Here is a 22,585-nt window from a genome sequence, read left to right as displayed (position 1 = left end):
CTTAAAAACTGTTGGAGAAGACAATTTTTGCATAGTTGTAAATTATCACCCTACAGATTACTAAATAATTACATGAGAAAAGAAAGGAATATAACAATTACTACCCTTAACTGCATAATTAGATGTCTATCTCACTGACAGTGGAATAACCTAATATTAGGTGCCTCATGATGTGATGCTGTAGGAAGTACACAGAATTACCTGTGTGCTATTATCACTAAACTCATTTTATCTAATGTAATTATGAGAAAATAAAATAAGGCAAATTCAGAAAATGGAATATTCTATAGCAAAGAATGATCTGGACTCTTCAAAACAAAAATGTAAACAAACAAAAAGTAGCGAAGTCATGAAAAATAAGACAAAACAACAGGAGTGTCTGAGGGACACTAGATTAAAACAGACTAAATAGTCATAAAAATCAAATACACTGCATAACATTTGATTGTGATCTATATCAAGAAAAAACTATAAAAGACTATTGGGACAGTTGAGGGGATATATGGCTGAAGACTATATGCTCAATTATTTTGAAAATATTTTTAATATTTTTAGATCTTATAAAAATATTGTTTATGTAGAATGCCTTTAATTATAAAGGCATATGCTGACATTTTCATGAAGAATTATTATGCCTGCAATCTATGTTTCAAATGATTGAAAAATGTATAAACATTAAAAAGAATAAAAGCAATGATAAAAGATAAACATTTGGTGGTCTAGGTGAAGGGTTTACAGTATTCATAGCAGTGCTTGTTTTCAGTTCTCTAAGAATAGGCATTTTTTTAAAATATAAAGTTAGTAGGGCAGGAGAGAATACTTTATCTTATTTTTACTGTTTGCAACTCAAATTCTGCAAGCCATAATCCTGCTCTGCCTAAATTGTAACAAAACTACCTTATTAAGCAATCAAGTTACAGCAAGAACGACCATATCACCATACCCCAAGAACAATTCAGTTTTGCATATTGTTCCTTCACTTCAGAGAGCCAAGAGTCAATTCCTACTCTTTTTGTTCCTTCCCACACTCTCTCTTAAAGGAAGAAGCCCAGCTAAACAATGCACAGAATATGCATTAATGTAAGACAATTTGTAATATTTAGTTTTAGTTAAGGTGATTGCATTATTGCTATTACTATTGTTTTTGCCTTTTCATATGATTTTTCTAAGAACAACAACAACAAAAAACCCTATGACAATTGGGACTTATATTTTCCAGCTTTAGGAAAATTATAATTACCCCCAAATTTTAAATGCCTCCCATATATAAATATGCTAAATTGTATGAGTTTATGGGATATTCTCACAAAAATTTCTGGTAGGTAAATATTTTCTGAAATAGATATCACAGCTGTAATTCTTCCTTCAATATCCGTCTTCTTCTCATAATCATATCTGTATAGTCACTGAAACCTACAAATTGCTTAATAAATATATGTTAAATAAATTACTGAATGTGTAGTGACCTGGAGACTTGGAGATCAACAGCAATAAGTGATTAATCTTTAGTATGAGGGTGCTCTTCAAAGGAGTTGAGTTGAGAGAAAAGAAAAATAATCAAATGGGAAAAAGAAAAAGAATAAAGGAATAGGTGCAGGAGTTAATGGTGATATTAGGTAGCATAATCAGAGAGAGATATTTCTTTTATATTTTTTTAATATTCTCTTAGCCTAATCTCAAATGAGAGCTCACTAGCCACATACAGAGAGCCTACCATATTGGACAGTACAGCTTATAGAAATTTTCCATTATTACAGAAAATTCTATGAGACATAACTGGTGGAGAAAGTATAGAGTGAGAAAAAGGCCCAGAAGATGGCTAACATTTATAGCTAGAATAATATGGAAGAAAGTTTAAATAAAAATAAATATCCAGTAAAAGAGTCTGAGAGAATATGGTAAGGGAAACGAGGGAAGTCATATAAACAAGGATGTGCTTGAGTTGTCAGCTTCCTTCAACATTTTTACTTGATATTTAAAGGAATAGCTTACTAGATCACAGAAATCTATTACAAAAGAAATTCTTCCAATTAAAATCTACAAATTTGAAAGGCCTTAAAAAATATTTATATTTCTGATTTTATATTCTGTTAACATACTAGATTTGATTTCTAATCTTTAATATTTCCAATTGCTTTTACAATAAATAATCTATAATAACTTAAAAATAGATATTAAAGCTTCCAAAATTGAAGCCTCCAAATTTGTGTATGCTGCATACAAAATTATTGCTATAGTAAATGTTTCAAAGCTAAACTCAAAGCAATTCAAAGATGTGTGATGGAAAAGAGAGGGGGAGTTAAGTCAAGAGGCAACAATTAAGGAAATGTCTTAAACACCAACTCTATTTTGGTTTACTCTAGCCTTTCCACTCTTCCCACTAGTGTTAGTCACCATCCCACAGTTTCCTTTCATGTCACTAAAGTAAGTTAACTCAGAAAATAAAGAGTCATCTGTCTTTATGCTTTCACTACTCTAAAAACGACTTCCATTGCCCACTACTGTGACATTTAAGTCTAGTCAGACTCATTTTTTCAAGTACCTCCACTGTCTGCTCAAAATAAACACTATTGGAAAAATTTACTGTAGTAATCTTATGAGTTGTCTCCCCCTCCTTGAACTTGAAACATTCCTTAAATATGTCAGAAAGACAAACCCAATCATTATGTTCAACAGGATTTCATTGAATTCTCTGGCAGTTCAGATAAACTACTTAATGAATGTTTATTATAAGCATGCATGGAAATGCTACATTATAAGGAAGAAACTACTTGAAGCAGTTATTCTACCTGTAAACAAAGTTTGCCTAGATGGATTTTATTTTATTCCTAGAAAAATGCCATGGGTTTGATGGAAAATTAAAGGATATGTCATCATAATTTTGTTTGGCTGACTCTGCATCTTGTATAACCAAGAATGTCTATTCCTATAGATTTTGATTTTGGCCCAAGTGAAAACTTGACAACAGACTATGATATGTTGTGCTGTTTCTAAACATTACAACTCCTGAAAAACCCACACCATCAGCTGCAGTGGTTACAGGAAATGAGAGAGGCTGGATATATATGGCAGTCCTAAAGGCTCCCATGAGTACTGTGCATCTCATTAACAGATCTCAAAGTTTATTTAAATTGTCATTGTTGTTAAAACAAATAATAACTAGAACTTACCTATATTTTCGACAATAGTTTTACTATAAAGTATAACACTTACTATCAACTTCTATCTGATACCCTTAACTACTTTGAGATTTATATCTTTTTATTCAGGATTTTACTCAATTGAACAATAGAATAAAATCTGTTAAAAATCTTAATAATTCAAAAACTTATCATATAATCATCTGAAAAATAGCATAACTAAATAGAAAAACGTGGTCATAGAATATCTCATGGAGTCAAAATCAAAATTAATTTATAAGATGTTATATTGGGTTTTGGACAATCAAGTTTTTGTAATTTGAATAATTGCAAGTATCTTGTTCCACTTTGTAATATTATACAAGAAGTCATCTCCTGATCATATCAAAATTGTTTTTTCCTTCAAAATTCTATAACCCCTACATATGCCTTTATTACAAAAATCATTTCATTTTGCCATTTATTCTGTTTATTTCTCTGTATTCTACATAGAATATTTGGTACTTCCATGGTTAATTTTGTGTGTCAACTTGAATGAGTTAAGGGATGTATAGATAATAGGTAAAACAGAATTTCTGGATCTGTTTGTGAGAGTGATTCCAGAAAATATTAGCATGTGAATTGGTAGACTGAGTAAAGAAAATTGTGCTCACCAAAGTGGGTGGTCATTATGCAATAACCCATTGAGGTCCCACAATAAAGCGAAAAGGCAGAGAAAGAATAAATTTGCTCTCTCTGCTTGAGCGGGGACATTAATATTCTCCTCCCTTTAGACATTTAAGCTCCTAGTTCTCAAGCCTTTGGACTTGGACTTGCACTTCCACCATTATTCCTCTCCCCCATTTCAATCTTTGGACTTAGTCTGGGATTACATCATTAGCTTCTCTGGTTCTCAGGCTCTTAGACTTGAATTGAATTATACCACCTGCTTTCCTTGTTCTCCATCTTTCAGATGGCAGATCATAGGACTTCTCAGCCTCCATAATCACATGAGCCAATCTCAATAACAAACACCCTCTTACATATATAGGGTACATATATAAAATATATATAAAAGACATATACATATATATCTTTGATGTATATGGCATTTATTCATCTAACTTAATAACAGTTAGATGAATAAATGAACAAAAATCAATCTTCTAACTCCTGTTAGGTTTTGTATAAAACAATGTGCAGAAGAGTGCAAGGCTATGATTAAAATATAGCTAATAAAGTTATCAACAGATCAAAATCAGAGTTTAATAATTTTAATCCAAATAGTTTGCTTAATATTAACTTTTTAAGCAGAATTTATGTTTATATTTATGAATTTAATTTATATAAAATTTAATTTATGACAAAATTTATGACAAAAATTTTGAAACAGTAAATGAAGGGTATATATTATGGTCCTTAAATGGTAGCACAGTAATTAATACATAGTACATGAACAATAAATATTTGTTGGTTTGAATCGATGTGCTTTGGATAGAAATGCCTTAGTTAATTCCATTTAAGTTAAAAATTTGTTTGGAAAGGATTATTTTCCAGCTAAAAGACATCAGTGACAACTTAATGCTATGATGTCTTGTCATGAGAAGACCATGTTCTGACAATGGCCTCGATCATTGTACTAGTTTATTCTTTTTTCTGAAAGTTGCAGCATTAAAGTCTAACTATTATGCTCTCCCCATAAGATGCTCTACTGTGATTGGCAGGGGGAATTTGAAGGTGGGCCTATATAGACTGTTACCATACAGATTGCATTCTCCAGAGTTGTGGTAATGAAATTGAAAGCCACCTTTTTGCAGAAAACCCTCAAAGTAATTGCTATGGGCTGAAACCTTCCCTCTTTGGAAAACAGAAATAAATAGTGCATTTTCCTTATGAACCTACTGTATTTACCAGTATTGTTCATGGGGTATACTTTGCTGGTTGACTTGACTTTAGTAAACTTATTATTATATGGTCAACACCTGCCCCTTAAATATAGAATAGAGAAGTTATATTATATTTGTGTTTGGTGAAATGAAGTGTTACCCAGACTCTGATGTGGTGAAGACCTTTTGTGCTCTCTATATTTATGGGAGCTACATGCCACTTAACATATACCAAACTGGGTAAGCAAACATGCTTGATTCAAAGTTCAACTTTACATGATCTCTGTGACCGGAGGTTGGGTCATTCAGTTTCTAATGTATAGTTTCAACTATGTTAAAATTCTAAATATGTTTTAAATCTTTAAATTAATTTTTAAATTTCTTACTGAATAGCTGCATATCGAATAAAAGAAAGACACTGCGTTGATGGGTTTTTCTCTGTTAGCATAGGAAACCATCAGAAGTTTACTTCAAATTAGGCTTTAGTTAAGAAGTTATAGTTACAAAGTACAGAGCCTTATCTCCTTCTAAGGCAGCCTGACATAACGGTCAAAGAGTCCAGAAGCCAGGGAGGTCTGGACTTGCATTTCAGCTACCCTCTGCAGCTTAGATAACTCTAATTCTCTGAATCCTAATCTCATAATTTAAAAGTATTAATCCTATCCTGGAAGGTTAATTTCAGTGTTTTGAGATAATTTTTGGTAGAGAATATTGTTGTTGAGTTTAGTACTAGTACTCTTGTATTTTTAGCAAAATATTTTATAATCTAATTATTCTGATACTATAATCACTTACTACTTGTCTTACCGTGAAGACAGAAATAATACTCATTTCTACCGTGAAGACAGAAATGTTCTCATTTCTATCAACAACAAAGATATTGTTGAAAAACTATTTGCAAAACAACGGGGCTATAACAAATGCAAGATAAACACAGTTTCTCAACCTCTTTCTTCAAGTTAGTTTTTATTTCTACAGAAAAGTAATTTGACCTGGACCTTCTAGAAAAAATTACGGCACTAAAAGTGGGAGGGGTCAAATCCCATGAGTTAATTAACAACATTTTCCTCTCTCTTTTTGATGAGGAATTGAGATCAGTGGAAATGAAGTGAACTGAGAAATAATTGTTGATTAAACTATATATAGAGAGATTAATAATATATATATTTTATATATCTCAACTGCTTTCCTTTCATGATATGTGGCCAAGTTCTAAAACACAAAACAAACTTTTAATCAAGAGTTCTCATAACCGAGGCATAGCCATAATTCTCTGCTCTCTTTAGATTGAAAGAAATGATGTTATAGAAAAAAAAAATGTAGTGAATGCCTGTCTTGCCAAGGAAACTAAGAAGTGTGGCTAGAAAGCTAAAACAGAAAAATACCCTTTATGGAATTCATATTATAATGAGAAATATAGGCAGCTCATTAGCTTCTGCAGTTGCACTCAATGTTTGTTGTCTTCCTGCTTCTTTTATATATATCCAGAACATGTCATTATAAATATGCTGCAATGAATACCTTTGTATACACATTTTGGCATACACATACAGGTGTGTCTGGAGCATATATTCCTGTAAGTGAAATAACTGGTTCTGAGAAAATACAAATGTTTTATTTTGTTAGAGAATATAAAATTGTTTTCTGTTGGAACCCCCAAACATTTACATGGGTGCTAATAAAACTTGGGAGTCTCTGCCATCAGAAAAAGAGCTGACATACAATTGGTCATACTTTTATACAATGTCATATCCTGCAATCGCTTTAAAAAAGTTAAGGCAGCTCTAAATAAACCAAAGTGAATAAACCTTAAGACATGTTTTTTTAAGAAAATATAGCAAAGTTTAGAATTAGTATATAGTTCTATCATTGCTTTTTTATTCTGGAACTTAGCTTGTTTAATTTCATTTTTTATTGTAAAAAAATACATAACAAAATTAACCATCTTACCATTTTGAAATGTACAGTTCGAAGTGTTAAGTATATTCACATTGTTGATAAACAGATCTCTAGAACTTTTTATCTTACAAATCTGAAACTCTATACACATTAAACAACTCCCCTTTCAACCTCCCCCTCAAGCCCCTGGCAACCACTGTTCTATTTTCTGTTTCTATAAGTTGGACTACTTTAGATATCGTATATAAGTGGAATCATACAGTATTTATCTTTTTTCCACTGATTTTACTTATTATAATGTCTTCAAGTTTCATCAGCCTTATAGCGTGTAACAGCATATTCTTTCTTTTTAAGGATGACTAATATTCTATTGTATGTATATGTCACATCTTATTTAACCATTTATCCATTGATGGACATTGAGTTGCTTCCATCACTTGGCTAATTTATTTTTTAATTGGATACATACCTGATATGTAATGTATGCATACATGAATAATTGAAAATGTAGGATAATGTATGTAATATGTAAACATATATAAATAATTATTATATATAAACACTTTACCAAAAAAAGCAGTTTTGAGAGCAGAGCAAAATGTCATCTTAATTCCTTACTCAGAGAATATTATTCCTCCCAAGATATAATTACTCTTACCAATTCAATATATATCCCAATGATATTTTAAACAAACTTACAAATGTATACATACATATAAAAGTAGAATTATGTATTCTGTGATATTGTATTTATTCCATCATTTTCTTTTAAGCACAGTGCTTTTTTAGTATTATATTTGTATTAGTAAATAGAACTCTACCTTAGTTATTTTAACTGTTGATTAATATACAATTATTCATGATTATATGAATACTTTCATATCTTCTTTTCTTTTAACTATTTGTAAAGTTTTATACAAACATAAGAAAGTGCGCATACCAGTCAGTCTTTTCAGTCAAGCCCTCAAGAGTAATCACTATCTTGACTTCTAAGAGCATAGAGCAATTTTGTCTCTTTTTGTAATTTATGTAAATGAAATCATACTCGACATTCTTTTTCATGTTGAGCTTCTTTCATTCAATATTATGTTTGTAATCTTTATCTATACTGCTATAAACAGATATTCTCATTGTCATAGATGACATTGTAAGAATATAACACGTTTGTTTATTTTACTTTTGATAGGCATTATTTTTTTTAATTTGGACGTACTATAAATGGCACTGCTATGAACAATCTTATTCATGTCTTTTGTTGTATACATGTACACATTTCTGTTGGCTCCATATCTGAGAGTGGAATTGCTGATTTATAGAATATGTATAGATTTAGCTTTAGAGATCCTGACAAATCATTTTCCAAAGCATCTGTATACTAATTTACATACCAGTCAGTACTGTATAAATGAACAATTTCTTCACACTATTGTCATATTTGTCACTTTCCACCATTTTTATTATAGTTACTCTGGTGGGTGTGCAGTGGTATCACATGTGACAGACACATACTTGCTTTTACATGCACGGACAACTCTTAGAAACACACGTAGCACTTCAATTATTGCCCTGGTCAGGGAACTAGAATTTGATTGTCAAGGATGTAGAGAGAATTACTTCTCACTGTATATTTTTTGCTATTGTTTGAAATTTTTTACTATGTGCCTGTGTTAACCTCTTTAAAGTACTCTTGTAATTTTTTTTTTCATTTTTCAAGGAAAAGTCATTAAAGCCTCGAATCTTATAGCATATAGTCTTAGTCTGTGAAGCAATTCAGTTTAGGTTCAAAGGCCATTAGGAGTAGAACAATCATGTCCCTCATGGAAGTGTAAAGCCCTAACTGTTTTCTAATACTTAAACCGTTGTGGATGGATCGTGGATCGGTAACAGATCAGGAAATAAGACTGAAACCCTGGAGGAACATGAAGAGCCATATAGTCAGGGCCCTCCAGAATATCACTTGCTGTTCTTTCCTTTACCTGATTACAGAAGCTCTGTACACACACACACACACACACACACACACACACACACACACACACACCCCACAACCATTCGTAGGGATCCAACCTAGAGGTGCGGAGGATGTCTCTACTTCCCCTACCCTTGCCTATAAATTAATTCATACTTACTTAATGGGGGAGGCCAAGGGAAAAGCCATTAAATTGGAATATAGAGACTTGTCCAGAACTCCTAGTGTTGTTAAAAAATAGAATATGCAAGGGCAAGGTACAGTCTTAAGAAAAATAACATGTCAAGATTTTATTTTTGATTACTAGTGAACAGAATTACCCTGAATGACTCAACTGATAGATGAATAGAGTTTTAAGAGAATTGTATCATTAGGAAAATCCATGCTTGGGAATTAGCTACTTGAGATTGCTCAACAACCTACAAGGCCAATCTGGTACTATTTTTAAGAATTGTTCAGGTTGCAGAGCCTTGAGCAAATGGACAGTTTTTTCCCCATAAATATGGCTATGGAGATCAATGGACAAGGGATTCACTGGGTCAAAGCAATGAATTTATACCACTAGCAGAAAAATATGAGCCTAAGAATATTTTTTCTGCTTTTCGAATAAAAATATTTATTGTACTTTTTCTGTTTTTCCTAACATTGTCTGCTGAGTAAAATGGGAATGGTTATATTTATAGTTAGAATTTTGTTGTGGTATTGTGAGGACCCACATCTGGACTTAATTAAGAGGAATACATTTTACCCAGAGAGGCTGGCCTTGGAACAGGATGACTTAATGTGTCTCTGGGTTGTGCTCTTTGGGAAGAGGATGAGTACATTTTTTATTGTGTGTGAAATAATTATGTTAGGTGGAGTTATTTGTTGAATTGTATATATGTGTGTTAAGTGGGCAGCTAATGAAGTGGACAGAATTTTAAGACCCTGTTTTCCCATATTTTATATATTAATAGCCAACTCCATCCTTTCAGGGGGAGCCACATCTGGTCTACTACACGTGGTTCTGGTTGGACCAGTGTTACGCTTGCTCTTCCACCTTCCTTTCTTCTCTGTAGCCAAAGAAGTATCTGACTTAGGTCTGACTTACATATTACCCATTACATTAACCACAATCATTGGCCCAATGATGGCAACAAAAGCTTTTATTTTCTTTTTTTTTCTCAGGGATTTAACTTACAGATGCTAGAGGGGTAAAGAGCACATTTCTTTGAGTTTAATACACTTTGCTAGAGCAGTTTAAAATCATTTGTGGACATATTATTACTATTTTCTCTCACACGGAGAAATCTCATATGTGACAAAAGCAAATGACCCAAACAGAGAAAAAACAGAGCTAAGAAAGTAGACAGTAACTCTTAGTCATTAAAAGCTATGTAGCCTCCAAGTACTCTCTGAGTTTGAATCTTCTACAATTCTACGGCAAAGAAAGGAAGAATCAAATAAAGATATCAGGGATGAGAAACAAGGTAATTAAGTGATGGAAACCTCTCTCTGAATCAACTTGAGTTGATTTTGGATTTTGGCAGTGGATTTTGGCAGTGTGTCATGGTCATTTAGAAAATCATGGTCATGATGGATCTGCAAATTTTTTATGTAAAGAAAAATGGTTTAGCCTGTCACACACTAAAATTTATCTCCCCATGATATGAAAATAAATATTTACGTAAGTAGATATACTTACGTATATCTATACATTGTTTGTTATATGGTTTTCTATCTAGTTTGTGTTTGGCCAAGAATTAAACATAATTTAAGAGGCTAATGAATAATTGGATAATTAATAAATATTACAAATAAGAAGAAATATGTTAAATACATCATTGCTTTGTCACCAAAAAAGGTGTTACATTAAGGGAATAGAATATCCATATTATGCATAATATGTGGTTATGATTATTACAGGTATAGCAGAAATATGCTCTCTTGCCAGGCATTCAACATCACTTAATAATATATGTAGAAAGGTAAACACCCAGGAAGAAAAAGAGATTTATGTTCTGCTGCTATAAATGTATAAGTTTTATTTTAAGATTGAAACTTATATTGATGTTAAAAACTGTGTTTAATGGTGAGTGTGAATTTAATTCTTACAGTATTAAGCCAGTTTAGTAAGAAAAAATAATGCAGCATATTAAATATATCACATTTTTCAAATGATGTATTAAGGAAATTGGCATTTATGCTGCCTTAATGTGTAATATGGAGCACAGTAAAGGTCTAAGGCCTTCATTATATAGCCTTTTTCATTTTCTCAGCTGAAATGATAAAATTAAACTTTCTGGTTCATTTTTTGAGTGAATTACAACCAGCAGCATCCTGCGCTCAGCTAACAGACTATGCCCAGAGCAAACAGGTGTGGGAGGAAACAGAATGTAACTCAATATTTACTTGTACTTCAAAGGATGTCTTTTCCTTTACATACCATTAAAATCAGAAGTGTCATGTCATAAATCTGTACCTTTTCACTACACTATGATTTAAACTGCTTAGTTATGTTGACCTGTGATACAGTGGCAGAAAAGATTTGCATTGATTACTTTTTTGTATACTGCTAATGTAAGGAAAGAAACTGCTTGCTTAAGCAGTGTTATTTGCAAGCTTTTAGAATTACATGCTAAATGATAAAATCATCATAAGCTTCAAAAATTGTAAGCCTATTTATTAACTAATCTAATATGATAAGGTTAAAATATAATACATTTATTTCCAATGCTTGAATCATAAATTGCTTGAGATTATTTACCTGTTAACTCGAACTGTCCACGATGAAGGGCCTATTATAAATAATGTAATATCTATATATATTTAAAATAATTATTTAATTTTTCGATTACAGTTGACATATAATATAATATAATTTTCAAGGGTACAACATAGTAATAAGACATTTATAAAACTCACAAAGTGATTACCCAGACAAAATTAGTACCTATGTGGCACTATACATAGTTATTACAATATTATTGACTATATTCCTTATGTTATACTTTATATCCCCATTACTATTTTGCAACTACCGATTTGTGCTTTTTAATCCCTTTTACCCATTTTCCAATCCCCTTCCCTTCTAATAATCCCTTTTCCCCTTTTACCCATTTTCCAAGCCCCCTCCCATCAAAATATTCTCTGTATCGATGAGTTTGTTTCTGTTTTGTTTGTTTACTTTGTTCCTTAGATTCCACATGTAAGTGAAATCATATGGCATTTCTATCTCTCTGACTTACTCCACCCAGTATAATACCCTTTAGGTCCATCTATGTTGTTGCAGATGGCAAGATTTCATTCTTTGTTTTTTTTAAATTTCTTTTATAGCTGAGTAATATTCCATTAGATATATGTACCACCTCTTCTTTCTCCATTCATCCATTGATGGAGACTCGAGTAGTCTCCATGTCTTGGCTACTGTAAATAATGCTGCAATGAAGATATGGATGCACATGTCCCTTGGGAGTAGTTTTTTTGAGTTTCTTTCAATAAATACCCAGAAGTGAAATTACTCTGTCTTTCTTTGTCTCTTGTTATAGCCTTTGTTTTAAAGTCTATTTTGTCTAAGTATTGCTACCCCAGATTTTTTTTTCATTTCCATTTTAATAAAACATTTTTTTCTATCCCTTTACTTTCAGTCTGTGAGTCTTTTTTAATTTGAAGTGTCATGTAGGCAGCATATGTAAGCGTCTTTTTTTTTTAAATCCATTCAGTCACTCTATTTTTTGATTGGGCATTTAATTCCTTTTCATTTATAGTACTTGTTGATAGATAAGTAGTTATTCTCATGTTATAATTCATATTTCTGATATATATATTTTTTCTTCTTCTTAAAGAAGTCCCCCTAATTCTTGAAATACTGGTTTGGTGGCTATGAACCGTTTGGCTTTTTCTTGTCTGGGAAGCTATATGTTCATCGATTCTAAATGATAGCTTTGCTGGGTAGAGTAATTTTCATATAAGTCCTTGCTTTTCATCACTTTGAATTTTTCCCGACAATCTTCTGCCAACAAAGTTTCTGTTGCAGAATCAGCTGACAATGTTATGGGAGCTCCCTTGCAGATAACTATTTGCTTTTTCCTACTGCTTTTAAGATTCTCTTTTTGTATTTAAACTTTGACATTTTAATGTGATGTGTTTCTGTGTGGACTTTTTGGGGTTCATTTTGTTTGGGACCCTCTGTGTTTCCTGGACTTGTACATCCATTTTTTTCACCAGGGTAGAGAAGTTTTCCATCACTATTTCTTCAAATAGGTTTTCAATTTTTTGCTTCCTTTCTTTTTCTCTCTGGTATCCCTGTGATGTGAATGTTGGTACACTTGATGTTATCTCAGAGGCTCTTTAAACTATCTTCATTTTTTTGGATTCTTTCTTTTTCCTTGTATTAAAGCTCCTTTTTAAATTAATTAATTAATTAATTTATTTATTATTTATTTATTATTATTTTTTATGGTGACATTGGTTAACGAAATCCAGTAAGTTTCAGGTGTACAATTCAACAATAAAGCATATATATACTGCATCATGTGTTCACCGCCCATAGTTAGACTTCTTTCTGTCACCACATATTTGACCCCTTTTACTTCATCTACCTCTCCCCACCTCTGGTTAACCACTAGTTCATGTCTATGAGTCTCTGTTTGTTTGTCCTGTTGGTTTGTTGCTTTTAATTTTATATCCCACATATAAATGATGTCATGTGGTTTTCAACTTTTTCTATCTGGCTTATTTCGCTTGATTATCTCAAGGTCCATCCATGTTGTCACAAATGGCAGAATTTCATCTCTTCTTACGGCTGAGTAATATTTTATTGTATGTATGTACCACATAGTCTTTATCCAATCATCTATTGTAGGGCATTTCGGATGTTTCCATGTCTTGGCCACCATGAATAATGAATGCTGCTATGAACATCAACGTACAAATATTTTTTTGGATATATGTTTTCGAGTCTTTGGGGTAAATATCCAGTAGAGGAATTGATGGATTACATGGTAGATAAATTCTTAGTTTTTTTGAGGTATTATTCAATGAGAATTTAAAATAATGCCATTCTATTTCATGAAAGAGAGGCTGAAATTGTATCGAGGAAATTTTAGCAAAATAAAATAATAAACATTTTTGTTTGTTTTTTTTACGTACTGAGAAGTTATACAAATTAATGATACAAGCTTCTTGGAATATTCTTGCTTATGAATCTGTGAAGAGATGTAAAAAGTTTCTTTCCAAAATATTTAACAAAAATCTCTGCTTGGAAAGATGTTAGATAAACTTTGGAGGACCCTTTAGGTTCTTGAGTCACTGATTCTATGATGTAAGCAAATAACACAGTATGGATTTGAAGTGGATGTTTTTAAGCCAAAACTTTCTACAAGCCAAACTCATCATCTGGTTTTAATGAGGCCCTTTGGAATGCAAAAATTTTAATGTTTTGCTTGGGGGCACTACAGTTTTAATTATTTGTATTTGACATGTGTTAAACAGAAACTAAACACTAGTAATCAACCAAATACAGCATTTGGTTTAATGCTAGCCTAAATTAGGTTGAAGTGTAAAATATCAGCATCTTTCAAGAAGCAGAAGAGTAAAGATGTACAATGATATGGCATTAGTATTTCTGATGAAACTTGAAAAAATTCAAACTCATCTAGGGTTAGCATGACCTTCTGTCCACTTTTTTTGATACATATTTAATTCTTTTTAAATATGTATTTTTTAGAAAGTATGAATCACATAACTTTAAATGAGAGGATTATAATAAATATTTGATCATAACCAGATGTTTTTAATCTTCATCCACTAACTGCAGACAAAAAAATAAATAAATAAAAAAGGAAGATTTGATTACATCAGTTAAGAACAGTTAATTTTTTTTTTAAGATGGAGTAATTAGTACTTAATGTTTTTTCAAGTCTGAAGACCTGGTGTTTAATGTCAAAACATTTTGTAGATATTCACAAAATAGTAGTGATACTTATAGTAACCTCTGATCAGGAGAACGTGTAACAAACTAAAACTATCATGAGGTCAGTGATATATTTTAAAATAAATTTATAGTTTTTAAATTACAATAATATCTACAGGTATTTGAAAAATAGGTATAAATATGAAAAATACTATTTACTGAATCTACAAAAATATTTGTAATGGGTTTTAAGATCTCTTGCTATTACTCTAAGAATTCCTTGAAGCTTCTTTCATGTTGATAGTACCTCTCTAATTATTAGAAACTAATCTATTTAATACCGTTTAATTATTTAAGTAACTTCTCAGCTTCCAAATCTAGTTTTAGAGCACACTAAAACTATACAAAAATGTAAACAAGGAAATAAATTAATTACCGAAAAACAATAAATTTACTAAAAAATATATTGAGTATACATTAATGATTCATTCTTTATCTGTTATGATAAGCCAGTATTTATATTAGTATACTAGAAGAGAATGTACACTCTCTTATGTCCCATGTAGGGATTGTTCTAAAGTAATATTTTTTATATGTGAAAATGTCCTTCTCTATTTTTATTAGGTATAAAGTTTTTTTAATGTTAATTTTACTTCATTGTTTGGTGCTAATCAGAAATGCTTAGACCAAGTAAACATGTTCATAAGAGATTGAGTTTAAATTTATTATCTTAAGTATAAATTTATTTTGTAGTGACAGTAATGTTTTAAACATATAAACTGTACCTCTTACTAGTTTTACTCATAAATGCAAGCAAAAAAGAATGAACAAAATTATCAAGTATAAATCCAGCATTAATATTGTAAAAATGACTTCTTCCACAAAAGTTATGTTCTGATATTAACATCTAAAATAGAGAAAAAAATAGTCACATGAAGTATAGGATCAGTGTTCAAAACCTGAAAAAAGGAAGAGTATTTCTTGTATTCTATGAATGCACAACAATCAGTATCCGTAGTATTCCCATGGCCAACAGCATTCTAAATTCTGATACAGAATCTACAAGAGAGAAAAAGTAAATGGTTGTTCACTGTTTAATTTACATAATTTGAAGTATATGTAGTAAGGGTGTACTCTCTGTCATGTACTTTCTGTAGTAAAAGAAAGAAACAAATTTGTTTGGCTACTGCCACAGCCTTTATGGATTTGATTGTGTTAAATCACAAACTAAATCATATTCCTATAAATTGCTATATTGACAGGGGCAGGCAGATTATGCATTGATCATTTTTTTTCTTTTTTGTCCAACTAAATCAATTTCTCAGAGTTGTCTATGCAACTCCATTAGCAGAAGAATTAATATATATTAGACTTCCTGTTAAAAGACATTGATCAGTTAGCCAACTAAATATATAGAGCTAGCTGATTCTTTGTCACATAGGCAAGAGGTAACATGATTAATGCTAGATTATTCAATGTTGAATGGTAGAATTGAATGATTATGTTTTAGTCTGTTCCTTAGGGATTGTTAGATTACAGAGAGTGAATAGCAGGAAAAAATTGCTGTTGACAGTACATTTATAAATTTTATCAAAAAAATTAAGTATCTTTTTTCTTATTACCCTTATCTAAGTAAACGACAACTTCATTCTACCAATTATGAAAGCTGAAATTTTGAACTTATCTTTGACTCTAATTTTTCTCTTATACTACACATCGAATTCAGCAGCAATTTCTATCATCTCTAGATTCGAAATTTACACTAAATCCATATACTCCCACAATCTCTACATTTACTCTCTTGTCAATGTACCACAATCTTTTACTCAATAACCTAGAAACTGAGAAAGTGTTAAATATAATACATTCCAAGCCTATAAGAAAATTGCAGTGTAGTTGTTGAAACATAGAGAAAAAAATAATTAAGGTGGTATAAGACTGTACGTGTGTATGTTTATAAATATGCATGCTTATCAGGTGTGCATTTATTTTAAATACTCATAGCTCTATAAAATATAAAAAAAAAAAACAACCCTAATACCATGTAAATAATACATATAATTGAAATGCTCTAAAAAAAGTCCACCAGTGAAGCTCAGTTCTGCTGTATCTCTCAGGATCTGCAGTGATTTTGTATGTTTCCCCAAGTCCACAAAATTTGATTCTTAAATCCACATACTAGGTTGGTTTTAAGTATCAATCTCGAATCCTATAGATGGGGGATCATATATGCTACTTCTCATTCTTTGGGCATAGTATATTATTTAATCTTACTAAGGTAAAAAATCATTATTCTTATCGAATAATGGATACTGCAAAGAATTTTGGCTTTTATCTTATAAATTATAATAAAAAACTGAAGAAAATTATCTTATGGAACCAATAATTATAGACAAATAAGAAATCCATCAAAGCCGTTATACATTTAAATGTGGTTGAATTCTCATTCAATTGTTATTTATTGATTGTCTCTTAGTTTCTAGGCACTGTGCTCAGTCCAGGAATCCAATGATAAATAAAATAAGAGATCCCAAACTCAGAGTTTACACATTACTCTCCATGATGTATCAAGAAAAATAGCCCTTGCTATGCATCTGTGGTTTTCTTCGCTTTTGTTCTATTTGCAAGAATAGAGCTAACATCTGCCTTACTAACATCTTTACTTAAAATGATAAAAAACTTCACTATGCTTCACCTAGTTCTTTTTGCAAACCATCTATAAATTATTAGATACAATTAGCTTACAGGGATTGCTAATGTGAGTGACATTTTATAATTTGTAATTTCTACCAAAAGTTTGTATTTTCATTAGCACTATTAAACATAATAAATGTTTTACTTAATATAGCTCAATTTTTGAATATATTTTATAATAAGCTAACTATGACATACCATATGATTTTCTCTTCATATATACATATGTAAAAATAAGTTTTTGTAAAATAAGCTAAATAGTTTTTATTGTAATGTATATATTCCTAGTAAATCGCTTATTGCCATTTTATGCATAATATGCAAAGTACTGAGTTTATATTTACCAGGAAAATGTCCAGTTTAGCACTTGAAATCATGTCTTCATCATCTTATAGTTGGCAATAAGTGTAGGCGTATGTCTGGGCCACTTGCCCAACTGTACCAGTGGTTTCCTTTCGCTTCCTTTCCCTGATTCAGCAGCAAGTCTGACTGACAGGATAGTCACCAGTCTTCCAGACAAAAAATAACTTGACAAGAGTAAAAGTTTCCACTACTTTAGTCATCTGGGACTCCTCTCTGTGATCAGGACTTGTATGGAAAAAGAATAAAAACTGTTTTCTCTGATAACATTCCTTCAAATATATTTTGTTTTAAAAAATGCCAAACCACAAAGGTGCTTCCAGTCAAATATCTAAATATTTACTCTGAGTCACAGAGTAATACTACACACTGGAGTGAGGGATTCCCCAAGTAGGTATCTGGATTTTCTACAGACACTAAAAGCTCTTAGTTTTTGAATGGCTGCATTATTTAGTTGGCTGGCTTTTAAATATTATTCTGATAATTTTTTGACTGTTGTGTGTGAAGCCTAAAGCTATGTTCTTTAATAGATAAAAAATGGAATATCGATCCCACTATAATATGGTACACAGATAAGTGTAAGAAAATATAAAAATAGCTACACTGCTAGACATTATAATTAGCATCTTAAAAGAATGTTTGGGGGGATTTAAAGAAAAAAGGAATCATATCTGTTTGGAAAAATCAAGAAGGCTTCACACAAAAGTAATCTTGATTGTATACTTTGTGAAATTGTATAATTTCAATGCTCAGGTAGAAGGTGCCTTTTTAGAAGAAGAAACATCATGAGAACTTGCTTCAAGAAGAGAAGTGGTTCAGGTAGATTGGCCTGCAAGCAGGCAATTATTAGGATTAAAGGAGGAAACTAATTTGAGCTTTAATTTTGAGCAATTTGAGCAATTTTTATTTAATTTATTTTATATTTTTTAGTATTATAACATGATCTAATTTTGATTTAGGAAAAAATGATCTACGACCATGCTGCCCTGAACAAGCCCGATCCCATCTGATCTCAGAAGCTAAGCTGGGCCAGGCCTGGTTAGTACTTGGATAGGAGGCCACCTAGGAAGACCAGGTGCTGTAGGCGTAAAAAAATAAATAAATAAAAAAATAAGCTGACAAGTTCCTTGCAATCTGTGAAGTCAATCAAGGGTTGCTTCACTTAAAAAAAAGGAAGAAAAAAATGATCAGAAGTCTTGATTAGAATAAAATGATTTCAGGAAAGATTAAAGTACGGTATAGGAGAAAAAGAGGAACACAATATAAGATAGAGAAAAAAACAGAAAGGAAGGGAAAAATATGTTGACAAAGTAGAAATTATGTGATTAACAGATTGTGAGAAATTTGATTGAGGACACTAAAATATTTTATTATTTTAATTTTTGCCTAGTATCAACTCAGTGTTTTCCCCAGGTTGAGGGATCTATGAATGGATTTGACTTTCACCCTATTGAGTTTGAGTTCCTAGGTATTTCTCTACATCATTTATCTAGTAGAAAATTGAAAATAGGAAGCAGAAAGTCCAGAGAAGATTAGATATTATTCGCTTGAAGGTAATTTTGAAGATTACTAAGTGCCAAGCTAAAGGTCTTTATTTTCTTGGCAACGGTGTAATGTATAAATGTATAATGTGTGTGTAGTGTAGTGTATGATTAACTTTATGCTGCAATTATTTCCAGCATTGACTCTAGCTGACAATACTTGAGAGTGCAGAGGCTGATAAAGATGGTCTTATTATAACAACCCCTTTATTTTTTTCTTCCTTTATTATTCAATCAATAGTAAATGATTATTATGGTCTCAACAATATACTAATTACAGTATGATACAAAGATGAATAAAATAGAGTTCTTTCCCTCAAGGGATGAAGTTTGGTTGAGGAGTAGGAAGTCATTGTTAATAAGTCTGGTTTTGGAATAATCAGTTCAAATTTTCCATTATGTTGATGAATTTCTTGTCTAAGCTCACTTAAAAATCAGAAATAATTAGCGAATATATTTATCAAAAAATATTCAAGAGCCATTTGGCAAGTGGCTATGAGAAAAGAGAATGATTTAGGCGTCTGTATTCATGAGAATGTGAAAAGTCATCATCTTTTTCAATTTGGCATTTAAAGCAATTTGGACAATGTTGCTTGTTTATAATAAAAGCAAAGTTTTGTATCATTTAAATCATATCTCTAATTCTTGAACTGAACATGCTACTGTCTAAATTTGTTTTAATATGTCATATTGTTTATTTTATTTGGAATGTGGAGGCTGACTTCCATATTGCCATACATTTATTAGTACTTATTTCCTTTCCTTGATTTTTTTTCTCCTTTCTTATTTAAATTTTTCTTAATTCTAGAATTCCATTTCAACTTATACAACGTTTACCTGTGTAAAAATGCTACATCTAAAATACTGTCTATTTTTAATATTAACTATAGTTTAGGTGTTGAAAAATTATTAATTAGGTATAAAATCAAAAGAGTAAATCTTCGATATTGTTAAAATTGTTATCATTAAATTTTTTTTAATTAATTTTATTGAGTAACATTGGTTAGTACGATCATATAATTTTCAAGTGTACATTATCATTTGACATCTGTATATTCTATTGTGTGTTCATCACCCAAAGTCCAGTTTCCTTCAGCTTTATCATTAAAATTTAATTTCATCTCTATTATAGTTATGGGAAAAATGAGTAATAATAATAATAATAAATTATATTTTGAGCATGCCATTTCTACCTGGAAAATAATAGATCAGGCATAAGACATGACAGTAAGTTTTCATTTTCTATTTGGTCATCTTTACCTTTCTAGGTCGTGCGTATGTAAGAAACACTTTGGAATTTTAAAACTTGAAGGGCACTACTAACAGAATTGAGAGAGAAAAAAATAAATATATACATAGCTCCTGCTATTACATGGCTTTTAGGAAAGGTTTATTTAGGGAGTAGGGGCTTACCAGTACCTCTCTATCTCCTCTTTATTCTCCACTGATGAGATTGTTTAGGAACCCTCACTAAATTGGGAGTATTTTTTTTATTAGTTATAGCATCTAAGCAAGGACCTTTGAGGGATCACATCACAGAAAATGAAATAGCATAGAAAACACCCGTGGACTTTGATTATTTGGAGTAATTTGGAGTAGGTACAGAGAATCATTTCTCTATAAATTTCTTCAGTAATATTTATAATTAAGTATCTCCAAGTATTTTATGTACAAATGTCATTATATAATTCCAGGCTCTAATTACTTCCTCATGCAAAGATCAAAGTTTTTGAAAATATAATGGTCTCTTTTTACTGGACTTACTTTAATCCTCCTCTTTTCCTACTTTGCCTATTGGGGATACACTCTCTAAAGTTGTTTAAAAAGAAAAAAAAAAAAAACACCTTTAGATCTTTGGGTTTCCTTATTCAGCCAAGGAAAACATTGAATGTGAACATCAAATGCTCCAGTTACATTTCTATGATTTGTCATAAAGTACTTTTCTTCCTCTGAATTTTCTTTTAAACTTTGTTAGTTTAAGTTTATAAAAGACCATGCTCCCTCAAAACTCAACAATTTGCTTTAAGCAAAATTTTTAACTTAATTCAAATATATATTTTTTTCAAAATTAGAAATTAAACTTTGATGATTATTCATTCAATACTATATTAGTGTTCATGTGTTATGAAGGTGCCAAAATTTGTAAAAGAAAATGGTAATATGATTTTTGATAGAAATATCAAATGTTATTCTATGAAAGCCTAAATAATGAGATAAACATTTGGCTGAAAACAACACTCATATCTTATAAAAACAATTTGCATGGACTAAATACTTTATGTCTTTCTTTTTGAATAAGATATATTAAAATGCTACATTTAAAATACTATCTATATACTCTATTTCAAAATTAAGTACAGGTTAGGAGTTGAAAATTTGTTAATTATGTATAAATCCAAAAGAGTAAAATCTTCTGGAAACTAATTTTCTTCTTTAATTGATATATTTAGGATTTTGACTAGGAAATTTTTTAGCTACTACATTTGGCATTTAATATGTTAAATCTATTAGTCAGTTTGTGGAAGACAAAGGTGAATAAAATAACTGGTTCTGTCCTGAAAATATTCACTCAAGTGTCCGAGGCAAAAAAGGATATTACTTCAAGCAAGAAATGGCTACTTTTCCCTCGACAATGTTCATGAGCATAAAAATGTTTATAGACATAAAAAATAATTTTCTTCTCTTAGTTATCTATTTTTATCATTATGACTTTACTAGTATTATCAAATTGAGTTAATGATTTAATTATATATCATTAAATACTTATTATTTTAAGTTATTTTGTTCTAAATTTTTGTTCAAGTTCAATTCTGCAACACCTAAATATTTTTGTAGTAATAGAAAGAAAATTCACCTCTAAGATCTCTATAGCAACTAAATTGAAAATAATCTATTTTAAAATGGCTAGAATAAGTCAATAAAAGACTACATAATTCATTTTGTATTTTCATCTTTCAGTGTGTGGACCCTTTTCACACTACTTATGGGTAAATCTTTAGTTCATTTGTCTAATCTTCTATTAAAATGTTTTATATTATAAAGGTTGGAATTACTATTATTACTGAGACAAATCCATGCCCCTTTCTCCTGTACCTTACAGATTTTAATTATAGCCATTACATCTCTATGATATAGCTAAAGCAGATTAAAGATAAAAAGAAGTAAATAGTAAAGACAGAAGGATGGACTATTTCTCTTTTGTGGTGATGTGTGCTGATAACCCT

General features: G+C 30.9%; 1 pseudogene; it reads left to right on the top strand.

The window, feature by feature from the left end:
• The first annotated feature begins 18,788 nt into the window (after positions 1-18,788).
• On the top strand, positions 18,789-18,907 carry LOC120615203 (uncharacterized; annotated as a pseudogene).
• Positions 18,908-22,585: the final 3,678 nt, after the last annotated feature.

This window comes from Pteropus medius, unplaced genomic scaffold (assembly GCF_902729225.1).
Source record: "Pteropus medius unplaced genomic scaffold, Ma_sr-lr_union100, whole genome shotgun sequence".
In the NCBI taxonomy this organism is placed as follows: Eukaryota; Metazoa; Chordata; class Mammalia; order Chiroptera; family Pteropodidae; genus Pteropus; species Pteropus medius.
Note: the sequence above shows the minus strand (reverse complement) of the source record. Positions and strands in the feature narration are given on the sequence as shown.